The sequence below is a fragment of the Dermochelys coriacea genome, chromosome 13 (genome assembly GCF_009764565.3).
Source record: "Dermochelys coriacea isolate rDerCor1 chromosome 13, rDerCor1.pri.v4, whole genome shotgun sequence".
Taxonomy (NCBI): Eukaryota; Metazoa; Chordata; order Testudines; family Dermochelyidae; genus Dermochelys; species Dermochelys coriacea.
Genome location: NC_050080.1, coordinates 11,563,172 through 11,575,459, shown reverse-complemented (window position 1 = coordinate 11,575,459; position 12,288 = coordinate 11,563,172).

Genomic DNA, 12,288 nt, shown 5'->3' with positions numbered 1-12,288 from the left:
AGGCCCAAAACGAAATTCCTCAACCTTAGGAAGGCTGATTTTCCGGGTGAGACGTAAGCCCATCAGGCTTCACGTGCTCTGATACCCTGGTGATGGGTGCAATGCAAGAAGATAGATAGATAGAAAGCAGCAGGCATGCTGGGATGAAAAGAACAAGATTTCTTCTGAGTAGGCTGCTCAGACATAGACAATATCAGAGAAACAACCAAGACATTTATTTGCAAATCTAGGCAAGGAAGGGTTTTTCTCCACTTATTATTTCTGTTGGGGGTAATGCCCATCATAGCCCAGGACTCTATTGTGCTAGGTGGCATACAAACACAAAACAAAACTGTCAGTCCCTGCTCCAGAAAGTATGGGACCTGACTCATGGGACCTAATTCATCTCTGGTATAAGTCCACTGAAGTCACTAGACTTACATCAGGGATAAATTTGATCCATGATGTCTAAGCAAATGCCTCTCTTTACTTGCTTTGTATAGTGCGGGTAAATTCTGTGCCACATTCTAGCCCAGAAGTGGCTGCATTTCAGTGGGTGGTGAAGTGATACCTATATTTATGGGGCAAAATGCTGCCCTTAGATACAGAAAGCTGGAGGTGGAGGAAGGGTGCTGGCCACACATTCAGCACCAGAGCCATTTTGCTGGAGCAGGGCAAAATGGCTCAGCTGGGCAGCAGTTGCACTTGGTGAGGAGCGCACTGATGCCCCTTTAGGAAAGAGCAGCATGTGCCCTCAGATAGTGTTCACTGAACACCGCAACCAGCTCTAGCCAGCTGGGAACCGGGCAGAACTTGCCCTCACGTGAGATCTAGTGTGCCATCTAGGGAAGGAGCTGGTGCCCCTACCCTAGCACTCACTAGAGAGATGGGGATAATAGGGTACCTACACATGCTACGGACCTATAAGTTTATAAAGCGCTTCACAGCCATTAGTTAATCCTCACAGAAGCCCTGTGAGATAGCCCGTTATACATTTTATTATCGACTTTAGAGGTGGGGAGACTGAGGTAATTTGGGACACTGGATATAGCCTGGAAGTAGGAGACATGGATTCTATTCCTGGCTCTGCTTCTGACTTGCTGCATGACCCTGGCTGAGTCACTTACTTTCTCTGTGCCTCAGTTTTCCCTTCTACAAAATGGGAATAATACTTATTCTACCTACCCCGCTTGGTATGGTCACCACCTGCATAATAGGCTGAATCAAGGCCCTGGATCTGGACTCCTCTGAGCTGGTTCATATTTGAGGTGTGCCGTGTACCTCTCCCTGTACATGGTAGGTGCCTGGATTTAGTCTTCCATAGAATTATCCTTGCTCTTTTTTTCACTCTGAGAAATACATTCTCAAACTCATGCACCTTTGATGTCTGAGTCACTTTGAAAAGAGGCAATACTGGCTTCACCAAAGTAGCTCTTGCTGCTGCGCCCCTCCCAAGCAAAACATCTGCCTCCAGACTTTCCGCATTAAAGGGAATGTAGAGGAATTACTAACTCCACACCCAGGCTGCAACATTCCCCAGTGATAAAAGTGTGTTGCAGCATACAGAGGACTGAATATACTATCAGTGCTCATAGAATGGAAACTTTTAACCAGCCGTAGGAAAGTCTCTCTCCTCTATTCATTAAAATCCAGCCTATTCTTTGTCTCCTCTACCATTTCAGCCAGTCTATGTTTTGCATTGTGGTAACATTAGAAAATTCAGTAACAGTTTATTTTCATAGCTTGAAAGTTCAACATTTTCCAAGCGCTCCCAGCAGTGATTACTGCACAGGAACAATATGGGACTGGCCCCTCTCTTCCTAGGACTAGGACTTCCTAGGACTTCCTAGGACTCACCTAGGGGGTGAGAGGAACTATACAGCTCTAGTTTTGGCCTGCACCGGCTCAACAGTCCTGGATTCAGAGGCCACCAGAATGCCCCTGTTGGGTCCAGATCACTTCAGCACCCTCTCTCAACCTATATATACATATACACACACCCCTCAGGTACTTATATGACTCCTGTCCTTGTAGGATCTGAGTTTTAATGTATTTATCCTCATAAGATCCTGTGAGATAGGGAAGAACTGTGAGCCCCATGTTATTCCCAAAGAGACTTAGTGACTTGCACAAGCTCAGACAGCAACTCTGCCACTGGCGGGAATTAAACTTGGATCTTATGAGTCCAAGGCAACCTCTCTAACCACTAGACTAACCTTCCTCTCTAAGCAACCTCTGACTGTAAAAAGCAGATCAGAACCCCTTGTGGGAAACTGCTACTGTCTTGTATATCCATACATGTCACCCCATTTTGCAGATGGCAAATGGATGTGCAAGCACATTTTGAAGTCACTTTTTCAGGGGGCCATTAGAAAATCTGGCTTCAAAGCAGAAATGAAACATATGTGTTTAAAAAGAAACACTCCAAAAAATGCATGTGAAACAAACCAGATAGAAGGAACAGAGTAGATCGTTCTCACTTGCCTTTTCTCCTCTGCAGATTTTAATTGAACATTACTCATTAAGTCTTTGCTCTTCAAAGCAAACAGCTCTGTTACATGACACTTCTGTTATATAAACAACCAGAAACCTTTCTAGAGGCATGTGCATGCATGCACTCATACATACACATACACACACAGAGGAATGTTGTACTCACACTCTGGTTTTGCTGTTGAGCTTCTGCATTAAAAAAACAAGGAGTTATCACTGCATTAGGGATTTTTTCAGATTAGCTTCACCAAATCCACATGGAAACCAAACTGAGCCACCTGGGGCCTGGCTGTTCAAGGAATGAGGAATGCAGCAGCACACACAAAAGGACCATAAATGGTTATTTGTGAGTGCCGTTATTCCCAACTGTGTGTTCTGTTGCAAGGAATTCTGTCTGCAAATTAGGTGGACAGTTGTAGAAGTGAAACGGCCAAGGTGTCTCAGTAGTCGGTGCAGCTATACAATGGGACCACACCGGGCAATTGTATGTCCAAGTGACACACACTTGTTCAAAAATCTGATGTGTGAATGGGAGGCGTGTCCAATATGTAGAACAAGGCTGAAAGAGCAAGACTATGACAGAGCTGGCACCAGAAAATTCAGAGAGGAACAGCTACAATCTCTAATGCCAGGGTTGCTAGAGTAAAGAGCATTGGCAGACTCCAGGTTCAGGTTCAGTAGCCATATTTCTCTGTGAAGTTGGGAGAGGCTATCCTTCTACAAAAAAGCTTCAAAAACAGACTCCAACGAGAGACTGCTGAATTGGAATTAATTTGCAAACTGGATACAATTAACTTAGGCTTGAATAGAGACTGGGAATGGATGAGTCATTACACAAAGTAAAACTATTTCCCCATGTTTCAGAGTAGCAGCCGTGTTAGTCTGTATTCGCAAAAAGAAAAGGAGTACTTGTGGCACCTTAGAGACTAACAAATTTATTAGAGCATAAGCTTTCGTGAGCTACAGCTCATCCGACGAAGTGAGCTGTAGCTCACGAAAGCTTATGCTCTAATAAATTTGTTCGTCTCTAAGGTGCCACAAGTACTCCTTTTCTATTTCCCCATGGTATTTCTCCTCCCCACCACACCCCCCACGGTTCCTCTGATATTCTTGTTAACTGCTGGAATTAGCCTACCTTGCTTGTCACCATGAAAGGTTTTCCTCTCCCCCCCCCCCCCCCCCCCGCTGCTGCTGATGGCTTATCTTAAGTGATCACTCTCCTTACAGTGTGTATGATAAACCCATTGTTTCATGTTCTCTGTGTGTGTATATAAATCTCTCCTCTGTTTTTTCCACCAAATGCATCCGATGAAGTGAGCTGTAGCTCATGAAAGCTTATGCTCTAATAAATTTGTTAGTCTCTAAGGTGCCACAAGTACTCCTTTTCTTGTTCCAGAACTGACCTTCTTGGTGTGGGGAGGTTTGGTGGCTGCCTGTTAACCTACCTCTACAGTGTGAGCAGCACCACCTGCAGGAAAGCATGATAAAGGGGCAATACCGACATGGTGTGCCTGCAAACTGCTAGCCGCACAAGATACTGCCATGTGGCTGTCTCCTCACATCCACAGGGCTGCCTGTAGCACGCACCTGCCATGCGCACTGTGCCCGTTGGGCAGTTTTCACATTTAGCTAAATGAGAAAACCACAGGAAAGATACATTTTGTGCACCACAGTGATGAGATGGTTGGCAGGAGGCATCCTAGCAAAGAATTGTCTTTCCTTTCCTTCCCATTCAAAATATTCCTGAACAGCAGGAAAACAATTCTCGCAGTCAAATATTAGAGGGATAGATAGATTGTTTAATTGATAGATGACTGCATTCACACTGCTTTATCAATCATACTTGTTATTTAAAGCTACCACTTTCTATGCAGCTCAGTGCTCTTCATTTTCCTCTCATAAACTGCATTAATTTCACTTATTCAGAGCCCAATCCAGCACCCCCCAAAGTCAAAGGAAGATTTCTTGTATCAATGGGAGTTGGATCAGGCCCTAAGATCATTATCAGACCCAGGCCATGAAAGCTGTGGCTCAGAAATCTCTTTTCCCGTGTGGAATTTGCCATTCCCTGGTCTAGTCGTGAACATACTGGCTTCCTCGGGGTTCCTTCTTTATAGTTTTCTCCCTGGGTACTTTTCTCATTCTTCAGCTTTCCCCTAAAAATAAATAAATAAATAAATAAATCACACAAGTGGGTGGTCAAGTGAATACAACTCAAATGCCATATTGGTATGCATAGACTTAAATGTATTGGAAATTACAAGATAGTACAACTTTATTTTGTAGTCTTTCATGCAAACCGTATCCTAAACACAGATAAAAACTATAGCTCAGAATGCTTTGCAGAGGTAAATAATAAAGCTTCAGAGTTAGACATAAAGAACAGCAGGCTGAAAAGAGATGGAAAGTGACTAAGGGAGACATGTGGGGCCAGATTTTCAGTGGTGCTCAGTACCCAGCAGCTCCTATTGTGACACTTATGGCATAGGCATAGTTTGACTTCTACATATCGGGGGGGGGGCAGCTCCAGTCAGGCCAATGGGGCTACGCATTCTGCGGCTGCCCAAGGCTTACAGTTTGGGGAGGCAACGGACCTTCTCCCCCCCGCCCCCCAAACTACACCCACGACTTATGGCCAGATTTTCAAAAGAAATCTACATAGCAATGAATCCTCACAGCCCTTGCCAGCTGGGATGGGCCAGCTGCCGGTTTTTCTTTGCTGTCTAGATATTAGGATCATAGTGTTCTTTACCGTGGTTTACAGGTTGGTTATAGTGACTGATGGCTTGCTCAAAAGAGTGAAAAGTTAGCTGGAAACAGAAAATGTGCAGAGTTTGTGGCTGTCATCATGTCTGGAGAAGCAAATTGATGCAGGAGAGCATAGAAAGGTATTCTTAGATCTCTCTAGCTCCTTGATCTAATGGCAAATAGAAACAAACACAAGTCATTCCTTGCCTCAGCCAGACATAGAAAAATTACTTCCAGTCACACAGGAGAAAATAGTAAGTCACATCTAGTGCAGCAACAAGAAATTTTTAACTGGATTTGGAGCCAGATTTACAACTGGTCTGGTTCATCCTGATGTAGCTTCACTGAAATCAGCTCAGCACTCTTCATCTAACCCCATAGGTGAATTTGGTCTGCTGTGTTTATCCCCGAAAACCCAACTGCAATAGGAACTGATCTTTAGAAAATAACTGGCCTTCCATCAAAAGCCTTGGGGGCCACCTGCTAATCTGACACATCTGAGCTCATGAACCGAAGATGTCTCTGACCTGCCTGATTCCTTTCCCCATTTCCCTAAATACCCACAAGCAAACTGAGTCAAGCATGTGCTACCCCAGTGCCCATGAGACCATGAATTGGAAAAGTGCACATTTTCCAGCCTTGCCTCGAGAGTATCTCCCCATCAGTGGACAAGCCCTTTGCCTAAGCCCAGAGTGTGGTACATCACCTAGTATTTCACATGACACGAGATGGTGCAATGTTCAGCCACTTCTCCAGCCTCAGGTTTATAGAGATGCAATTAATGGGGAGTCAGTGTGTAGGGGACACACGGACAGCAGGTGATTCAGAGCCCTTGCTATTGGTGGGTGGGGCTTGTTTGCCTCCCCCCTGAATTTCTGTCAGACCAGTCAGCTCATCCTCAGTCTCAAGGAGTTGGTATCTGTTTTGCTTTGAAGCACTGGAGGAGGAGAAAGAAAAGCAGCAGAGACTCCAAAGGCTCCTCTCAGGAACTGTAGATCAGTTCCTAGTATCTCGCCTTTGGTCAGGAATCCTAGTTGGAGTTGGGCAAAGACTGAGTTTCACTTGGACAGAATGCCTCAAAAAACCCACACCTGGCCAAATTCTGTCCCAGTTACGCCCTTCAGTGTCCTTGTCTTATAAGATAAAATCCGGGCAGAATTTGATTCGCTATCTATCTATATTGTTTATATGGCCTCCATCATTGCAGGCTCCTTAATGTGTTTATCCTCACAACACCCCTATGAGGTAGGGCAGTGCTATCACTCCCATTGTACAGATAGGAAACTGAGGCCCAGAGAGACTAAGTGATTTGTCCAAGGTCACACAGGAAGTCTGTGCCTTCAGTGGGATTGCACAGGGATAATGAAGTGCAAACTTTGGCCCTAAAAGAGTCTCAAACTCTCTTCGCATTAGTTTCTTCATCTGTAAAATGGTGACAATAAGAATCACCTACTTCACAAGGAATTTGGGAGGCTTTGATTCATGTTAATAAAAGTTCTTTGACAGGAACTATAGAAGTGTGCATATGTGTTCACAGAAACACTGTAATTGTGTTTTCTGACACAAGAAAAGAGGAAAAGCTAGTGAGACAGCAGGTCCTCTCCTGGACCTGCTGCTGATTCTTACAAGCCCCAGTATTGTTTTAGGAAGTGTGGTTTGCTTTTTCAATATATAGTTGTATGAGGCTATTTCAGGCAGAAAAGGGTTTTCATCTTCTCTCCTCAGCTACTCAGAGCTGCACCTCTACCCCCTCACTTCACTTGGTCTAATAAGCTTTTTTTTTTTTTTCCGCATGGTCTGGTTTCTTACATCATCCCTGTATTTGTCTCAGATTCTTGCATTTCCCCCTTCTAAGGACCTCTGAGAATAGCAATAAACATCATGCAAAGCCGCATCTTGCCGGTTTGGAAATCCAAGAAGCTCTGTTTTGAGGATACCCATTTAAGAAATTTTCTAGCCACTGGGCATCAATTCATTAAGAAAGTCACTATTCAGAGTTCCTAATTCTTTAGGAAAATCTAGATCAGGAGAGTTTAGATTTGCTAACTAGATGCCTGTTCCTGCTTGCCCTCTGCTGTTTGCAAATGTATATTTCAATGTGCAAAAGCCATTAATTTCTTTGGAAAGACATTTTGGCATGACTGTTTCCTAAGTGTATGAAAGAGATCCTTCTTTGATAAGAATTGTTATTGCTGAAATGAATGTCAGGCCATGATCTGTGTTGCTGCTTTCTGAATTTTATTACTAAATTTTATTAGCAGATAAAAACCCTTCTAATTTGAAGAGATAAAGTCTTTCAGAGGGTGAACACAAGCAGAAGCTGAGGACTGGGGACACGGCAGTCTGTGGTTCCCTTTCTGAACAAGGGCAGGCTTCTTGTTCATCTGGACCAATCTTCCTCTTCCTTCTTAAATCCCATAGCTCCTGGGAAAATTGCTCACACTGGTCTCCTCATCAGTGATTTCTCAGGGAAGAAAGATTGTCTGGGGTTAACCAGTATTCCTTCTAATTTTTCCCATGCATGTGCGGAATTAATTTTGTTATATGCACCAATATGGATATGATGTGTCACACATCATCTCCATATTGGTGCGTATAACAAAATTCATGTGGTGGGGTTGGGCCGAAGGGTTTGGCGTGAAGGAGGGGGCTCAGGGCTGGGGCAGAGGGTTTGCAGCGGTGAGGACTTCAGCTGGGGGTGCGGGCTCTAGGATGGGGCTGGGATGAGGGGTTTGGGGTGCAGGCTGCCCCAGAGCTACAGCGGGGAGAGAGGACTCCCCACAGCTCTCTCTCCCCACAGCAGCACTTGGGCTGCAGGTGGAGAGGGACCTCTCCCCACCATTGCAGCTCCAGAGCTAGGGCCATAGGATACGTGCCTCTCCTCCAGCCGCGGCAGGTCCAAGCTGGGGTCTGGGTTGAGGCCAGGGGAGGTGGCCTCTCCCCAGGCTGCAACAGGTCCGGAGCAGGGGAGAGGCATCTCTCCCTGCCACAGCCGCGAGCGCCTGCATGGCACTTAATAGGCTGCTGCTGTGCAGCTCAGAGGGAATTTAGGTTAAGATACCAGATTAGAACTCAAAAAATCTAGGTCAACTCCTGACTCTGCCCCAGACATCCTGTGTGTACCCTTGGAAAAGTCACTTAATCATTCTGTGCCTGTTTCCTCATCTGTAAAATGGAGACAAGTCTGCTTTCTGAATTCAATTCCTAGCTCTCACATCCTATGTGACCATGGCTGAATCACTTAATGAATCTCTTTATGCTTTGATTCCCCATTTGTAAAGTACAGATAGTGGTACTTCCTTTTATGTTTTGAGCATTTAGATGATAAGCTCTTAAGGGCAGGGACTGTTTTCTATTATGGGTTTGTACCGCGCCTAGCACTATGGGGCTCTGATCACAGTTGAGGCCTCTATGTGCTACTGCAATACATATAGTGAATAATGATCTCTCCTCACTTTTCCTGTGTCTCATCCTGGAGCTTTACAAAATCATCTCAGTTGTATCAGTCTGAATCACATCAGGGAGGAGGTGGGCTCATTATGGCAGATAATCTGGCTTGAGTCTGATCTCATTTGTACAGTTTTCACAGCAGTTTAACTCCTTTCACTTCCGTGACATTGTTCCTGGTTTTCAATGGTGTGAGATGGGAATCGGGATCTCTCTATATTTTATTTTGTCTAGTACCGTCCATCCGTGTTTTTATTCTATCTAGCACCAGGTCTATCCACGTTATTACATAAATAATAATACTATAACTTGACCCTTTCTGTTCATCACAGTCCCATGGTCCAGTTCCCAATGAAGTCAATGAGAGCTTTGCCGTTGACTTCAGTGTGAGCAGTACTGGGTTCATGTTACATTAGTTATTATCCATTATTCCTATTCATCTGTATATAGTGGCACAAGTGTTCATGGCTCTTTACAACAAGAATAAAGAGAATAAACAAATTATGACATCTGCTACACCAGTTTAAATCCAGAGTATCTCCAAATGACTTCAGCAGAGTTACTCCAGATTAATGCTGTGTAATTGACAATCTGTGTTATAGATGCATGACATCCCACTGGAGACTTAACATCCTACAAAGGGAAAGGAAAGGGGGGTACTCCAATAAGATGATGAGGGTGTTTGTTTAGGTATAGTACCATATGCATCATTAGGTTGGCATATGAATGTAAAAGATTTCTGGAGATCATATACTATAAATCTCACATCTGCTTTTAGGCAGGATACCCCTTCTACTCAGCTATGTGAATCAGAGGTACTTTAATGTCATTTCTAGAAGTATACACCAACTCTGGCTATTAAATTCTGATCCATTAAACTTCCCATGCATTTCCACCTGGGTACATAATTCTTGTTCATTTCCTACATGCTGTTAAACAGATGCTACATTCCACCTCGAATGTGACTGCATTTCAATAGTAGAGTAAGTGATACCTGTATACTCCTATGGCCTAATTCTGCAATTGTTCTGTGTGCAGGAGTGCTGTTGAAATCAACAGGACTTTTGAGTGTGGATCGAGACACAACCAGCCCCACTTTGGAAAATGAATTCTTAGCATTACTGCATTTTAAATGCCTACTATTCAGGGTCTCTCCCTAGTGATATTCTTAATCTCTAACTCCAACAAATCTTCTGTTAAAATTTGAGTTAACTTAGATCATATGAAAAGACAGCTTGTTCAATCAGTGGGTTTCCAGGAAAAGAAAAGTAATAGGCACACATTTGTAACACAGAGGCAATAATAGTTCTCTTCTGTTTATACAACTTTCCAATGGGTGCATTTTAATTATGGTTCAGCAAAATAAAGAAATTATAGGCAATTACCTCCAGTTTTCTTTAAGAAAGTTGAAATACCAAGGACTTGTAGAAACAAAGGAGACTTCATTTACCAAAAAAAAAAAATGTCTAGAATGTTTCCACTCTCATTTTGCTACCCTATAGCACCACCTATAGAAAGCCTGCAAGAATCACATCAACCTGCAAAAGGCAGGACCTCAATTCACTGTCAAAGCAGTGCACTGTTTTAATTTTAAAATGAATGAAATACCTATGAAAGCTGGCACACCAACACCCCGGAGTCTGAAACCATCATTTATCCATTGAACAGCTGCAAGGGAAGTACAGATTTCCTCCAAAATGCCTGAACTCTCATCCGGAGGGATCACATCTAGCAGTGACAGAGTCCTGCAGTCACCATGGCCTATTTATTCTTTAACATCTCTGCTGAGATTGCCAACAAAAGTCCCAGTTATGAAAGGACTGTAGGGTTTGCCATGCTGAGTTGGACTTATTAGGCCAATATCTTGCCCCTAGCACAGGCCCGTAGCATCTGAGGATTGCAATGTGCCCTCTGCTACCCCCATATGAAATGTACCAATGGGGGAGGGAGAAGACATTCCTTCCTGACCCTTGTTTTGAGCCCTGAAGCATGAGATCTGATCTCCCTTGGCTAAATAGTCCAAATAGTTACACAAAGCTGGTGACCTAGTATGCAGGGGTGAAAGTAAAATTGAGCTCTTACTGCTATGGGGCCAGCTCTGTGCCCCCCATCCTCCCTGGGGCCGCCAATGCTTTAAAGTCAGCAGTACGGGCCAGTACTGGTGGCTACTTTTTACTGGGATGCTGTACCAGCCTGTTCTGCCTTACTTTCATCCCTGCTTGTATGTTGTGGATAGCGCTGCATTAGGAACTAGACTGAGATGCCAAAACGTGTGGGCACAATTTTAAAGTCATCTTTTGAAAATGTAGCTCTAGTTATCCAACCATTTTTGAAAAAATTTGCTTAGCTGTTTGCTTCAAAATAGAATTATTGGATGAAATAAGGCATACTTTTGTCTTTCTTTGGGAGCCTGATCTAAAGCCCACTGTAGTAAATGGAAAGACTACCATTCAAGTTCAATGAGCTTTGGATTCGGTCCTGGTTGTGGGAAAGAACGTGAATGGAGGATTGTGAGGGTCCATACAGCATGTACTGTACCATTGTTCACTAAGTAGGGCAGCAAGGAAAAGATGCTAAGAAATAGTGGGGAAGCAAGCAGAAGAAATAGCACTTAAAAAACAACAACAAAATACCAAGTGAGTTATAATACAAAAAGTGGCCAGAGACCTGGGAATCCAAAAACATCTTTAAATGGAGACAAAAAAGGAGGAAAAACTATACTAAAAGAACATCAAAGTTTGTAAAAATGAAGTAATGAAATGCCAAAGTTAAGGTACCATCTGCCCCTTGCAATATGGTACGGAACGAGGGCTTATTTCATATGCACCCTCATCAGATTCAGAGAAATTCCAATCAGCTTTCTTATATACACATGTCCAGAACTAAAGGAACGTTGAAAGATTGCCTATTGAATGAAGAATTCAACTCACTTACATACACATGCACGTGCAGTGCCAAGAAAGTGTTGGAAGATCATTAGCAAAAACCTGTTCTCACAGAATAAAAAAGTCTATAGTATATTAAAAAAATCACATAGAGAAGTGAAGTATATATTTAAACCTTTATGATTCAGCCAAAATCAAAACAGATTTTCACCAGACCACTGAAAACGAAGCACATGGCTAAGTTTTTGCAGGACTGAGGCCTATATCCCTCTCAACTTCCAAATGTCTAGTCTCTTCCATTGAGTCAGAAGAGCTGTTCAAGGACAGGTCCTAAAAGGTCTTATCATGGCAAAGACCACTGCTAACTATAGATGCTGACCCAGATGGTTAGACACAATGGAATGACTTTTCTGGAAAAGGTATCTGTGATTACGGTAACTCCCTCTTTCCCCCTTTCTCCGCATCTCCCACCTTCCATTTGTCCCACACTTCTAACACCACTTCTCCCTCCCACTGTCCTCTCCCCATGTAAAATGAATAGAATAGATCTGTCCTTTCATACTGATCTTGTCTATTTGCTCCATAAATAATACACTTTATTATTTCAATATCTTCACGTTATTATTAGACATTAAGTTGTTGTCGCTCCTTTTTCTCCCAACCCCATCTCCCTTCCCAGGTGAAAGGAACAAAGCTATCTTTTCATTCTGATCTCTTCTTCTGACTTTGTTGTGGG